Source organism: Culex quinquefasciatus, chromosome 2 (genome assembly GCF_015732765.1).
Source record: "Culex quinquefasciatus strain JHB chromosome 2, VPISU_Cqui_1.0_pri_paternal, whole genome shotgun sequence".
NCBI classification, from domain to species: Eukaryota; Metazoa; Arthropoda; class Insecta; order Diptera; family Culicidae; genus Culex; species Culex quinquefasciatus.
The window spans coordinates 112,127,542-112,141,103 of record NC_051862.1 but is presented as its reverse complement, the minus strand read 5'-3'; the positions used below and the strand labels follow the sequence as shown (position 1 = coordinate 112,141,103).

Here is a 13,562-nt window from a genome sequence, read left to right as displayed (position 1 = left end):
AAATTTTGCTAACGTAAACGCATAAAGCATTTAAATTTAAATTTAAACTTTGAGAATGACAGCTAAGCGGATGATGACAACAAACCATTCGTTGCCGTTCAGTGCAATGTTATGAATAGTTTGCGCTAATCAAAATAATGTTGTTTGTGGATAGAGTGCCCAATTTTACGAAAACAATCTCGAAAAATGTCATGTTGGATGCAAGTATTCCGGGAGATTTGAAAAACAATGGATGCCGGTGAGGGGCAACTTAAAAATAGTCGCGGACGGCATCTATTTGTTGATTTGGCAATTAAATGGTTCAGCTTCGAAAACTTCAGTAAGTATTCTATTTCTTATTTAAAACTAATTAACTTTCGTTCATCTTTAACTGCTTTTGGCTGGTTCCGCTGCCTAATTGTGGAAATATTACATCAAATTTAATTGAATTTGTTATTCTTTTAGAATGCAACGGAACAGCCAATCACAGAAGGCCCGTTATTGTTAAAAAAGGATCGCGGTCTGAATTTGTGGGGGGAGAGCTTAACAGCTAGCCTTCATCGTAGAGGTCGCGGCCGATTCCTCGGTGTACTTGCCCTTGTCCTTGGAAAACGCCACCCTGCGTCCAGCGACGGCGACCCAGGATTCTCTTGCAAACCTTGTTCATCTTCAGCTTGACGATCAGACACATGAATGGGTGCAAACCGACGTACACGTTCGTTCCGTTGGCCTTCTTACGCTGGATCCGCTCAATGCGAACGACAACCTTCTAACGGTAAACCTGGAAGTTTTTGCCGATCTAGTTTCGTCGTCCTTGCAGCTGGGATCATGCGGACGCAGTATCTGGAGCGTGGAACCTTACAATTTCACTTTGGCACGCCAAAACTAACCAGTTTAACTTCATGTGGGGCACCGACGGAGAGCGCAGATCACTGGAACGGAAAGGCACCGTATCTGGTATTTTTTCCAAGACACCAAAATACGGGGCACTTAAAATATGGATCGTTACTGCTGCTATTTTTATATGCTTCAGCAGCAAAAAAAAATCCTGTTTTTGTGATCATTGCTACGAAGAAAAACTGTCCAAAAGACTGCTACGAAAAAGAACTGTCACAGTTGTCGGAGTTTGCATTCATGTGCACGGCTATCTTGGCATACTTATGATTAAGATATTTTACAACTCCGACAAGAAATGCATTCTTATTTTAAAACACAGCTTTATCCACAATTGAGTAAAAGATTTCTCAAGTTTGGGAGTAAAATTGTTTGTGAAACTGGAGCAAAACCTAAAAAGATTTTTCCCCTTATTTTTCCCAAATTTGAACTGTTATTTCTAGAGTTTTTTTTTTATAAACTATTGTCTTTCGTATGTTTATATGACCTATTAAAAAAATCAGGGGCCAAGAAAAATATTTTTTCAAAAAACTTCAAAATTTCGATGGAAATTTGTGAAATTTCGTTTATTAGAATCATTTTCAGCATGTTCAGGTTGATTTTGAATTTTTGAAAATGTCCGATGTTTCGTATCGCAATATGTTTTTTTTTCGCTATAGTTTTTGTTTTCGTCAAATCTAACTTTTTTACAGAACCAATGATTGAAAAAAACTGAACTAGTGTAAAATGCATTTAAAACACTTTTTGCACTCAAATGTTATTTCCATGTTTTTATTTGCCTCCCGAAGGACAAAAATATTTGCATCGGCTTTATTTGCTTACACTAACTAACAAAAAGAGACAAACATTACTGTGCATCAAAATTCAAGCGAAAATTTGCTACTAAATTCAAACTAACAAAAACAACAATTCAAGGGAAGCCATGAACTTTCTGGTCTGCAGAGTCACCGGCACTTTGAATTTTTCAAAAAATAATTTGGAAATGCCAAATGGTATTATGTATATTCTCCACATGAAGACATTAAACATTTTTCAAAGTTTTTATGTCTGAACTCTGACTGATTTTCAGAGAAAGGTACAAAAAATAAAAAAAAAAACAAAATTTTAAACTTCTAGCCCAAGTTTCAAAATTTTAACTAAAACCTGTTTCAAAATAGGGTGACAATAAAAAAATCGAAATTAGGGTACCCCCTGATTCGATTCCTTAGGTAAAAATAAGTATCTGTATCACCCAACATTTCCCAGTATAAGATTCTTGAAGGAAATTCAATTCCCTACAACTTTGTCAAGTGTGAAAAACGCTCCGGGTCTGCAATCACCTGCCGGCTAAATTCTGAAGCGATGTTTTTCATCATACATTTTTGCGAATTTTCCATACAAACTTCATCGATCTATGGAGACACTTATCTGCTTAAAGATTGGAACAGCTTCTTACTGTTGCCTAAGGCATCGAACCAGGGGATATCTCTTGAGGTTTTCCAAATTTCCAACTTTGCTTGTCACCCTACTGTACAAACATGCTCCTTTTGTTGCAAGAAGAAAAATAAAATATTTCGTTTCAAATTCAGGGTTACCCTAAATTGGGTAATTTGAACTCCGACAAAAAAATCAACATTTTAGTTTACCGGTCTATTAATTTTCAATTTCATTGATTGCCAAACGTCAAGCTTTGCATTTTTGACGTGCTCGTAAAAAAGTAAATTTCGGCGAGCGGAACATTTTCCCGGTACAATTCCATCGTTTTTCGTTGTTAAACTAGCTGTTGAGTAAAGTTCACGACGATGCCGGCGCTCGACGAAATTAAGTCCTCCTGGGCCGATGAGGTCGAGCTGGGTTCGGGATCGCTGCCGCCGCCGACGGAGATCGTCCAGAACGGACAGAAGGTCGTCACCAAGTACAAGTACAACAAGGACGACAAAAAGGTGAAAGTGGTCCGGACGTACAAGATTACGCGGCTCGTCGTGCCGAAGAGTGTGGCCAAGCGCAAGAACTGGGCCAAGTTTGGCGACTCGGCCGGGGCCCAACCCGCAGACGATGTTCGTATCGGAAGACATTTACATGCAGTTTGTGAGCAACAAGGAGGAGGAGCAAAAGTCACACAACGCGCTGGACTCGTTGAAGAACATTGCCAAGTGTCGTATCTGCGAGTGCGAGCATTGGTCCGTGCAGTGTCCGTACAAGGGCACGTCGTACGAGGCGGGCAAGGCAAAGCCGGTGCCGGCGGCTCAACTGGAATTGTCGAGCGCGGCGATCAAGAGTGGCAAGTATGTGCCGCCAAGCATGCGCGACAGCCAGAAGGCTGCGCTGGGTGCGAATCCGCGCGGCCGTGACGACACCACGGCGATCCGCATCTCCAACTTGTCCGAGACGATGACCGAGGCCGATCTGGAGGAGCTGGTGAAGAAGATTGGGCCGCACAGCAAGATGTTCCTGGCCCGCGACAAGAACACCGGCCTGTGCAAGGGTTTCGCGTACGTGCACTTCAAGTCCCGCCGCAACACCGCCACCGCCATCGAGCTGCTCAACGGTCACGGCTACGACCATCTGATTTTGAACGTGGAATGGTCCAAGCCGCAAAATCCGCAGTAAACGGGGAGCGCACAAGGGGACGGTTCTTTTTCTTTAGTGCAAGTGGATTGTGAGGAATTCGGTGGATGATGGAGGAAAATAAAAGGAGAGAGCGTGGGAGTGATGACCCGTAAAAAAAAGCTTTGTTTATAAATATTTGGGAGGGCTGTTTGCTGTTGCCCACAGCGTCGCCTACTGCGATCGTTGAAAAATGTGTGTGATTGGGTTGAGTGATATATTTTGTCACAATCGACTTTGTCGGAAGTGTGACCTCGACTGAGAAAGTCCATCCCGGTAGTGATCTGTCTGACGAAATTGAGAACTGTTTTGCTGGCGGATGGCGCTGGTGGACAACCTGTCCGTTGGTGCAGTGTTTTTTCAGATATACGGTGGCGAAAGCGGCGTTGCCGGAAAAATAACGCTGGCGCACGAAAAGACCGGAGGCAGCAACGGGTGGTCACATTAAAGGGAAAGTTTTTTGGAATGATAGTGTGACGTTGCAGAATTACGTACTAATATTTGATAGACCTCTCTCTCTCCTCCAATCTCCCAGAACCAAAGTTCTATCAATACGCCCACGTTTGATTAAGGGGAAGACCAACAACAAAAACAGCTCAAGCAGGTGCAGCAGCAGAAGCCGCTCAATATGCTACAGGACAATTGGATCATGACGACGGCAGCCAGAGTAACGACTTTGCGATTGTGTTCCCCATTGGTGAGTTGATGGGGCGTTACTAAAGTGTGTTTTTTTTTTCGATTTTAGTAACGGCATTGTACTCCAAAATACACCCCGAATATGTGTCGTACATCTTCCTGTTGGCGTCGATCTCGCTGGCGTTCCTCAACCTAATCGGATACGTTTTGTGCGAGATCTCCATAATCAAAGCCAACGCGGCCGCGGGAAATGAGCCCGTTGAATCTGCTAATGGCCGTTGTCCGTCGATTCCGCCGTGCTCCCAGATGGCGGACTCAGCTTACTCCACCCTTAAACTTATGAAGGAAAAAGTTATAGTCGTAGTTAAGATTATCGAGTCCGTTTTCTTCAACCCGGAGCTGCTGATAACCGTGCTGGGAGTGATCGGAGGTTGAATCTTCGAGAACGTTTTTGCCAGTGTTTATATCCAGCATTCTTAAGGTCCTGGGCAACTCCTTCTCCGGAACGGTATTATTCTTGCTGCGACTGCGGATGGTATGCAAGGCAGCTACCGTAGACGGGCAGGAACAGCTGATCGACACTTCACTGCTGACTTCCAGAGAAAATAATCTCAAGATGCAAACTTGAACAACTGACAATCAACGACTTCGCGTCGGCCGATGACAGGATCCAATAAATTCTAAATAGAGTAAGTTTGGTATATTCAAAAAAGTTCTTTGTGTTCGATTAGATTAGATTATATTCAAAAAAGTTCTTTGACGCTCTGTTGGATTTGAGGTTCGGTGTTGTTTTCAAAATATTTGATTTTATACTGTTTTTGAAAGCTTTCAATGAAATGTTTTTGTTGTTGTTCATTTATTAACAAAAAAAACATTGGTTTTGAAACAGCCTTTGAGTACAGCATAAAACCAAAAGTATGAAAATTACATCGAATTTCAGATTCAACGGAGCAAAAAAAATTTTACCCTTGGTAAATTTACGTAGATTTCATCGGAAATTTACATGTTTTCAAAGCGGTTTTTGTTCTGTTCAATTACATCGGAAGGCATTTAAATTTCCAATGAACATAACTTAAATTTACATCATTAATGACGTGCACTTTTGGTACATCATAAATGATGTAAATTTACCCGATTTTTTTTTCTGTGTAAGCCCGAGCAGGGGTAAATAACACGGGAATACCAAATTTTGGTATTACTTGGGCAAATAACAGCGACCAAAATGTGCCCTTGGTTGCCCAGTAATAGATGGTAAAATACCATGAAAACATACCAAAGTCTTGTATGTGGAAGGGCACAACAATACCAAACCATGTTATTCCAAGGGTAAAATAATAATTTTGTTAAAATTGGTCAAAATTTTCCCGTAGTTTCAGAGATGATTAAACCTTTCAATACCAAAATAATACCAAAATGTGGCATCCAGACTTAGAAAATTTTCCACAATTTCAAGTAATTTTTTTAGGGGGTATATCAAAAATGTTTAAAATCAAGTTTGAAATTTCCGATTTTCAATAAAAGCATTCGCTTTGAGACATCATTTTAGCGCAAAAATAATTATTTTGTCAAAATTGGTCAAAATTTTCCCATAGTTTCAAAGGAATTTGGTAAAATACTGTTATACCAAAAGAATACCAAAATGTGGTGTTCGACCATTGACAAATTCTGCAATTTTGCAATATCAAAACAATACCTTAAATTGGTATGATACCACATTTTGCTCTTGCATAATCCTTAAGACAAATTTGAAAGGGTCCAGGAATACCAAAATTTGGTATTGATACCAGAGAGAGGTATTGTTACGCATTTCCCTTGTTATTTACCCATGCTCGGGGTTGGGACCTTTTTAAATAAAACTCTAGAAATGTATGTTTGTTTAAATTTAGTTTTTTTTCACAAAATTTTTGTCAATATTTTTAAAGTAAGGAATTATTTAAAAATCTAGAGTTTATTTTTGAATAGGTTCTATAAGCATATGAAACACAATAGCTTATTGGACCTTTTCAAAAAAAAACTCTAGAAATGTTCTTCCGTATTTGTCGAACAACTTATGGAATGGTATCGAGAAATAAAAAGTCAGAGTATGTACGTGCTACATGGAGTTAAACTTTTCGATATGCCATGGTAAACTTCACAGCAACTGAAGTGCAGTTGCTGTGAAGTTTATTATGGCACTTCGAAAAGTTTAACTCCATGTTTTAGATTTGACAGCTCGATGTGGCTCGATGCTTACTTGTTTTTTTCCGTGTAAATTATGCCTTCTGGTTTAGTTCATTTTTCGATTCCCCCTGTTGTCATTTTGGCCTTTTTTGACAGTCCCACACAGAAAAAAAATGTAAATTTACCCGACACTGAAATCATGTTTTGAACGTAAACATTAGGGTGGTCCAAATCCGGACTTTTTTGGGGCTACCCCCTGAAATCAAGAATTGACCCATCACTAGGCTAAATTCCAAATTTGAGCTCTTTCTGACCACGGGAACCCCTCCCTCCAATAGCTTGAAGTTTGTATGGGAAAAATCGTAAAAATGTATGGAGAAAAGCAACTGTTTTACTTTTTTACATGTGGAAGGCGCCATAGTTATCCGATTCTTACCATTTCTCAAATGTAGAACCTTCATTAAATTTAGAACAACTTTCCCGAAGACACTATATTTTTAGGATTTTTCCCGCGAAGTTATTAGCGCCCAAAACTGACCCTTTTTGCGCGGCCAGCTATAAGGGGCTACCTAACAACGATGTTTATTTCCAATTCGTACACGCACGTGCTCTCTCTCAGGTTCAAACTCTCTCACGAGCTTGCTCGCCTGCCTGCCTGCCTGTTTGTCAACCGCTGCGCTGCGTTTCTGGCATGTTTATTTTAATTTTCAACCTAAATAGCAGGATTGTTTTGAGATATATTTGGCATATACATTCTTAAATTATGTCAAAAATAAATAAAACTGCGCTGAAAAAAAGTTTAAAGAAAAGACAGCTTAGGCTCAATTAAAAAAATACAGCAAATGTCATGAGAACAGGGTTTGTTTGTTTTTCCAAGCATTACACGCAGTTTTTCGTATATGCTAATGAAACATGATAATGATTCAATTATTTAAAAAAAAAATCTTCATGTAATACAAATGTTGTTCGTTTAGGTAGTTTGCTTTAACAAAAATATACTTTTGTACAAATCATAACAAATCAAGGCAATTTTACAATTATTGCTGCAAATTTTTATTCATACTCTCTAAAATTATTTTTTTATTCTTCCTGGAAATTTCTTTCTGTGTTCTTAGACCACCTGCAACAAATATTGCAACTGTTTACAATTTTTTGTCAGTTTACCTTTAAATTTTTCGATTCAGGAAACATCTCTTTCTGCACAATCGTTAACTACCTTCAGATCTTGCAGTTGCGGCCTTCCTTTAAGGTACTCATTTGGATTCAGTTTTTAAAAAATCTAAAGAAAATTCCTTCCTTTTTTATCTAATAAAACTGCGTGGTATTTCTTGTAACAAAAGCAGATAAATTAAAATCCAAAACGTTTGCAATTAGGTTTGGATCAGAACCAAGGTTGAAAAAAATCACCTCGAGCGAATAACGATTGCCTGAAGAAAGGCCCTCTGAGTATGCGATTCATGGATGAACTAATTCATCAAATTTGTATTCTCTCTCACACGCTCTTATAATATGATATCTATTGTTGATCACATATTACATTAAATTTTATATCTCAAAACAAACCTGGTATTTTAGTTCAAAATTTTAATAAACATGCAGGAACACAGCGCAGCGGACGGCAAACGAAAACGACGACGACGACAAAAGTCCAAGCAGAGAAACAACTCGCGCTTGTAGACAAACAGGCAGGCAGGCAGGCGAGCAAGCTCGTGAGAGAATTTGAACCTGAGAGAGAGCACGTGCGTGTACGAATTGGAAATAAACATCGTTGTTAGATAGCCCCTTACAGCTGGCCGCGCAAAAAGGGTCAGTTTTGGGCGCTAATAACTTCGCGGGAAAAAATCCTAAAAATATGGTGTCTTCGGGAAAGTTGTTCTAAATTTAATGAAGGATCTACTTTTGAGAAATGGTAAGAATCGGATAATTATGGCGCCTTCCACAGGTAAAAAAGTAAAACAGTTGCTTTTCTCCATACATTTTGACGATTTTTCCCATACAAACTTTAAACGATTGGAGGGAGGGGTTCCCGTGGTCAGAATGAGCTCAAATTTGGAATTTAGCCTAGTGATGGGTCAATCTTTGATTTCAGGGGGTAGCCCCAAATAGGTCCGGATTTGGACCACCCTAGTAAACATGCTCAATGTAAATTTGAAATTTCATTTAAATTGGTGAATTGCATTTAAATGCCCTTCTCGTAAATTGAGATTCAATTTAACACATGTATCTAATCTAAATAGAAATTTTGTTTCTGACAAATATGAAATTTGAAATTTTGAAAAGCATGTAATTGTACTTCTGATGTAAAAGTAGCTCAATGTAAATTTAAAAAGCATTTATTTTCAATTACAAATCTGTTTCCCAAATGACAGCTCAAGCAGTCAACAAAACAAACCGGTTGAGAGATATTGAAGTTTGGAGCGATGCGCAGTAAAGTTGGAGTGTTTTCGCATTAACTGCACAGAAAAAAAAAATCCGGTAAATTTACATCATTTATGATTCGTTTTCGTTTTACGGAGCAAGGTGGGGGACGCGGCCTCAAGTCAGTCCAAGTCCAGTTTCTTGTGGAAAAAAGGGTACACGGAAAAAAATCAATTCTCGAAATCGTGAATTAAATTCACGAATGCGAGAACCACGAAGGAATATATGCACGTTTATAGTGCAAATGCACCATACTCATGAATAAATTCCTTCGTGGTTCTCACATTCGTGAACTTAATTCACGATTACGAGAATTGATTTTTTTCTGTGTAGTGGCCGAACTAGTATTGCATACCAAATGAACACCACCGGAAGATATAGAGGATCAGGAGGGGGATGGTTAAAAGAAATTAGTGTAGGTGTGAGTGGTAAGAACTTGGATGACTTGAACCGTTACGTTAATCTAAGTTTAAAACTGAACAAAGGAAATTTAAAATTATAACTCAAAGTGAAAGGCCCGAAAGAAATTGAATGAATATTTGTAAAGATTTTTGAATATTCAACTAACTGTAGATTAATACGAATGAATCTATGATTTATTCCAACTCTGAATGGATTTTTAAAAAGTTACTGGAAAACGAACAATGAAAACTAACTCGACTAGGGAATATTAATCCCCCCATTCACTTTGCAAAAATAAACAGATACAAATAATAAATTAAATAACAATTGAGGAAAAATATTCCACATTACCTGAAAAAATAATAAATATAAATAAATAAAGATGACTTACTTGTTGGGGACATGTGGAAGAATGTGTTTCCGTTTTTCGAAGCCAATGTAGTATAACAATAATATCAAAGCAATCTCTTACTCCAGAATGAAGGAGGGAGATAGCAAAACAGAAATTGCCATACTAAGCCTCTTATTTTTTTATAGCGAACACTTACCAGACTATATCAAGCAGCAAGACTATAAGTGGGTTCTTTTTTTCAAAAACCATAAAGCTCATCTTCGCTGTCGCTGCTGTACCCGTTGAAGTCAGGAAGCATCAGTTCATCCCCCGAATCTTCGTCCTCTTCTTCCTCATTGTCTTCATACTCCGATTCCACGAGCGAGTTGTATAGCTTCCTGGTCTCCACTTTGAATTTATTCTTATCCATAGCGAGCTACTGCCAGTTCTCCATTGGAGACCCACTTCGGCTGATATCCTGCCTGATGCAAGTGCGCCAAGTGAACTGCCTCTCTTCTTCGGAAGAGGGATCCTGAACTCCATCGCCGTCTTGAGGATGCCCTCGGTTGTACTTCTCAGAATATGTGAGTAGAAATCAATTCTGGCTATCCTTATTTTGTTGTTGATTGTGCGGCCGTCCAACAGCAACGGGGCCAAATACTCCACAAGCTCCTCTCTCTCCCCATCGTCCATTACCGGCTCGAGATCTCCTTCGTCCCGCTGTGACAGCTATTCACCGGAATTCTGAGACATAACAGCTTCCCTACTGTCTTGAAGTAGTTGAGAGACTTCCTCCACCGTGGCAAAAGATTCCGAGATTCCGAGAGAAGACAGGACTTCCGGACCATCAGCACTCAAGTGAATCAAAGTTTTCAGCATTTCGTTCTCCATCCTTCTGAGAGCGTTTCTATTTTGTTTCAGTATGGTGCTGACTTCCATGGAGTACGTGACAACAGGTGTTATGAGCGCGTGATACAGGCTTCTGACTACCTTCCACTTAAGATTAAACTTTGTGAGGAAAGCACACAACGTCCGGAACGCCTTCTCCGCCTTCTTGATCCTCTCTGCTGTTGTCTCCGTTCTCGTTAAACTGCTTGTGATGAAAGCTCCCAGGTACCGAAGTTTTGTCACCAACACTAGCTCATGCGTGCCGAACATGAACTTTGAGTCCGGCTCTCGATTATCTATCAGTGCCGGGTCACGGATCAATACTCTGGTCTTCTTATGGTTTATCTCTAACCCAATACTGGCGAGTAACGGTTGCAAGCTGTCCAAAATTCTTGAAACATCCTCCACTTTCTCCACTAGGAACAGCAAATCGTCCGCGTAAGCCAATACACAAGGAAGCGAGATGGTTCCAATATGTTCCAGCCTCAGCTCCGGGATAAATTCCAACAAGGTCAAAAGAACGTGATGGATCAGCAGGGTGAAAATGTAGGGACTTATGGGACAGCCTTGCTTCACGCCTCTGTTTTTCTCCACCACGGCAGTTCTCTGACCAAACCATTGAAGCGACGTTCTTTCCATCAGACACGTTCTGATGATCCGATTGATGAGATAGACCGGTACCCCCATATCTCTCAGAACAAACCCGACCTTCGAAGTGTCAACCCTATCGAAGGCCTGTTTGATGTCCACTGAAACAAGAATGGTGACCAGGTTCTTCCGCCACCTCTCATCCAGAATCCTACGAAGAACAAAGATCTGATCAGCCGCACTTCGTTTCTGCTGGAACCCCATTTGGTAGGATAGTAGCGGCGGAAGTTGCTGCCGAAGTCGTTGAAGAAGCCAGGATGCGTACACTTTGTACGCCGCAGAGCATAACGTTATGCATCTGTAGTCGTTGGTATCCTTTGGCTGCGGGACCTTCGGAATTGGGACTTGGAGAGTTGACAGCCAGATCTCTGACGGGGTGTTGTTTCTGAACACATCTTGAATCAGGTTGATTAGATCCTCCAACAAAGCCTCCGAACCATATTTAAAAAATTCCAGGGGGATGCCATCCAGACCCGGCGCTGCATTATTCTTCATGGTTTTGATGATCGCCAAGATCTCCTCCTTTGTCGGTGAGTCTCCCAGGATACCTTCTTCGTCGAACTGCGGACATGGGACGTCTTCCGCTTCCGCCAGCTTGTTCTGCCATTGTTGGATACTGATGTACCGTTTCTGGCCCTTCCTTCTATCATTGTTGCGTGAGTGTGACTTTAAAAATCGAAAAGTTTTAGACATCCTTTCCAACGGACCCAGACCCTGAAAACTGTCAATGAACTTTTCGACCTTTTCCTCAAAGTGGGCCTCTTCTGCTTGCAGAAACTCCTCTTTGGCCAAGTTTCGCCTACGCTTCAGATCCGGGTTCGTTCTGTCTGCCAGCAGCTTCTGACGCGCCAAAAAATACTCCTTGGAAGCCGCTAACCTTCTAGGAGTTTTTGGGGATCCTGCCTCCTTCAATGTTGCTTCCGCTGCTTTGATCGTTGCCTCTTCAATACGCTTCCAGTTTCGCTGACTGCTGTCCGAGCTCACCGGGATGTCCTTCAACCGCTGATCCACTTCTAGCTGAAACTTTTCACGAACTGCTTCGTTAAACTTCAGCTCCTCCAAATCAAGACGGACTCGTTTAGCCGGATGCGAGACAGTGCTGCCGCTTCTGGGGACCGCCACTCTTTGGGCACTTGTCGAAACCTTCGCTTTCTTGAAGACACACACCACCACTTTGTGATCGCTTACGATTAGCGGATGGAAAAAGCACTTCACCTCCGGGAATACAATCCAATCCAGCTTGGAGATTGCCACGTGATCTAACTGGGAAGATGATCTTTTGTTCGCCCAAGTGACTTTACATGACTTCGATTGGCTCAGCGTAAGATAATCCTTCATACGCTCACAATGTAGGAGATTCTTTAACGCTAGACCATTTGCGTTGCAGTAATCATGATGTAGATTAGTCCCTACAAAGCGCATGTCCTCTTCCGAAAGGTCGCGCTTGCCAATCCACGCGTTCATGTCTCCCATCAAGACGATCTTGTTCCTTAGGGCGGCCGGAAGGTTGATGATGTATCTGTTGATGACTTCAAATTCTGAACAGCTCGAAGACTCAGCGTTCCTGACGTAAGTAGCAATAAATAGCGTTTCGATGCCGAATAGATTCACAATATACGAGCACGTGTTGTTGCTAATCCTCTTCACTTTCTCCTTTCTAAAGATCGCTTTGTGAATCAATATCGCGGTGCCACCTCCTTGTCTTGCTTTCACGTTCCCTTGCTGATTCACATTAAACCAGTGATAGTTCTGCGTTACCAGCGAACATTCCGCCAACCTGGTCTCCTGTAGTCCCACCACCACAAACTTCTGCGCCTCAAAGAAATCATCCATAGCTTCTCGCTTCTCCACTTCCGAACATCCTCGTACGTTCCAGCTAGCAAATTTCAATGTTTCCGTAACACCTGTACTAGGGTGGTCCAAATCCGGACTTTTTTGGGGCTACCCCCTGAAATCAAAGATTGACCCATCACTAGGCTAAATTCCAAATTTGAGCTCATTCTGACCACGGGAACCCCTCCCTCCAATCGCTTATAGTTTGTATGGGAAAAATCGTCAAAATGTATGGAGAAAAGCAACTGTTTTACTTTTAACCTGTGGAAGGCGCCATAGTTATCCGATTCTTACGATTTATCAAATGTAGAACCTTCATTAAATTTAGAACAACTTTCCCGAAGACACCATATTTTTAGGATTTTTCCCGCGAAGTTATTAACGCCCAAAACTGACCATTTTTGCGCGGCCAGCTGTAAGGGGCTACCTAACAGCGATTTTCTTAATTCCAATTCGTACACGCACGTGCTCTCTCTCAGGTTCAAACTCTCTCACGAGCTTGCTCGCCTGCCTGCCTGCCTGTTTACCTACAAGCGCGCGCTGTTTCTCTGCTTGGACTTTTGTCGTCGTCGTCGTTTTCGTTTGCTATCCGCTGCGCTGCGTTCCTGGCATGTTTATTATAATTTTCAACTAAAATAGCAGGATTGCCTAGGCTCAATTAAAAAGTTACAGCAAATGTCATGAGAACAGGGTTTGTTTGTTTTTCCAAGCATTACACGCAGTTTTTCGAATATGCTAAAGAAACATGATAATGATTCAATTACTTAAAAAAAATCTTCAGGTAATA

At 41.0% G+C, this 13,562-nt stretch overlaps 2 pseudogenes; one reads left to right on the top strand and one right to left on the bottom strand.

Annotated features, from left to right (window-relative positions):
• Positions 1-458: 458 nt before the first annotated feature.
• Positions 459-883, bottom strand: LOC6048377 (annotated as a pseudogene).
• Positions 884-2,598: 1,715 nt separating this feature from the next.
• Positions 2,599-3,581, top strand: LOC6048376 (annotated as a pseudogene).
• The last annotated feature ends 9,981 nt before the right edge of the window (positions 3,582-13,562 follow it).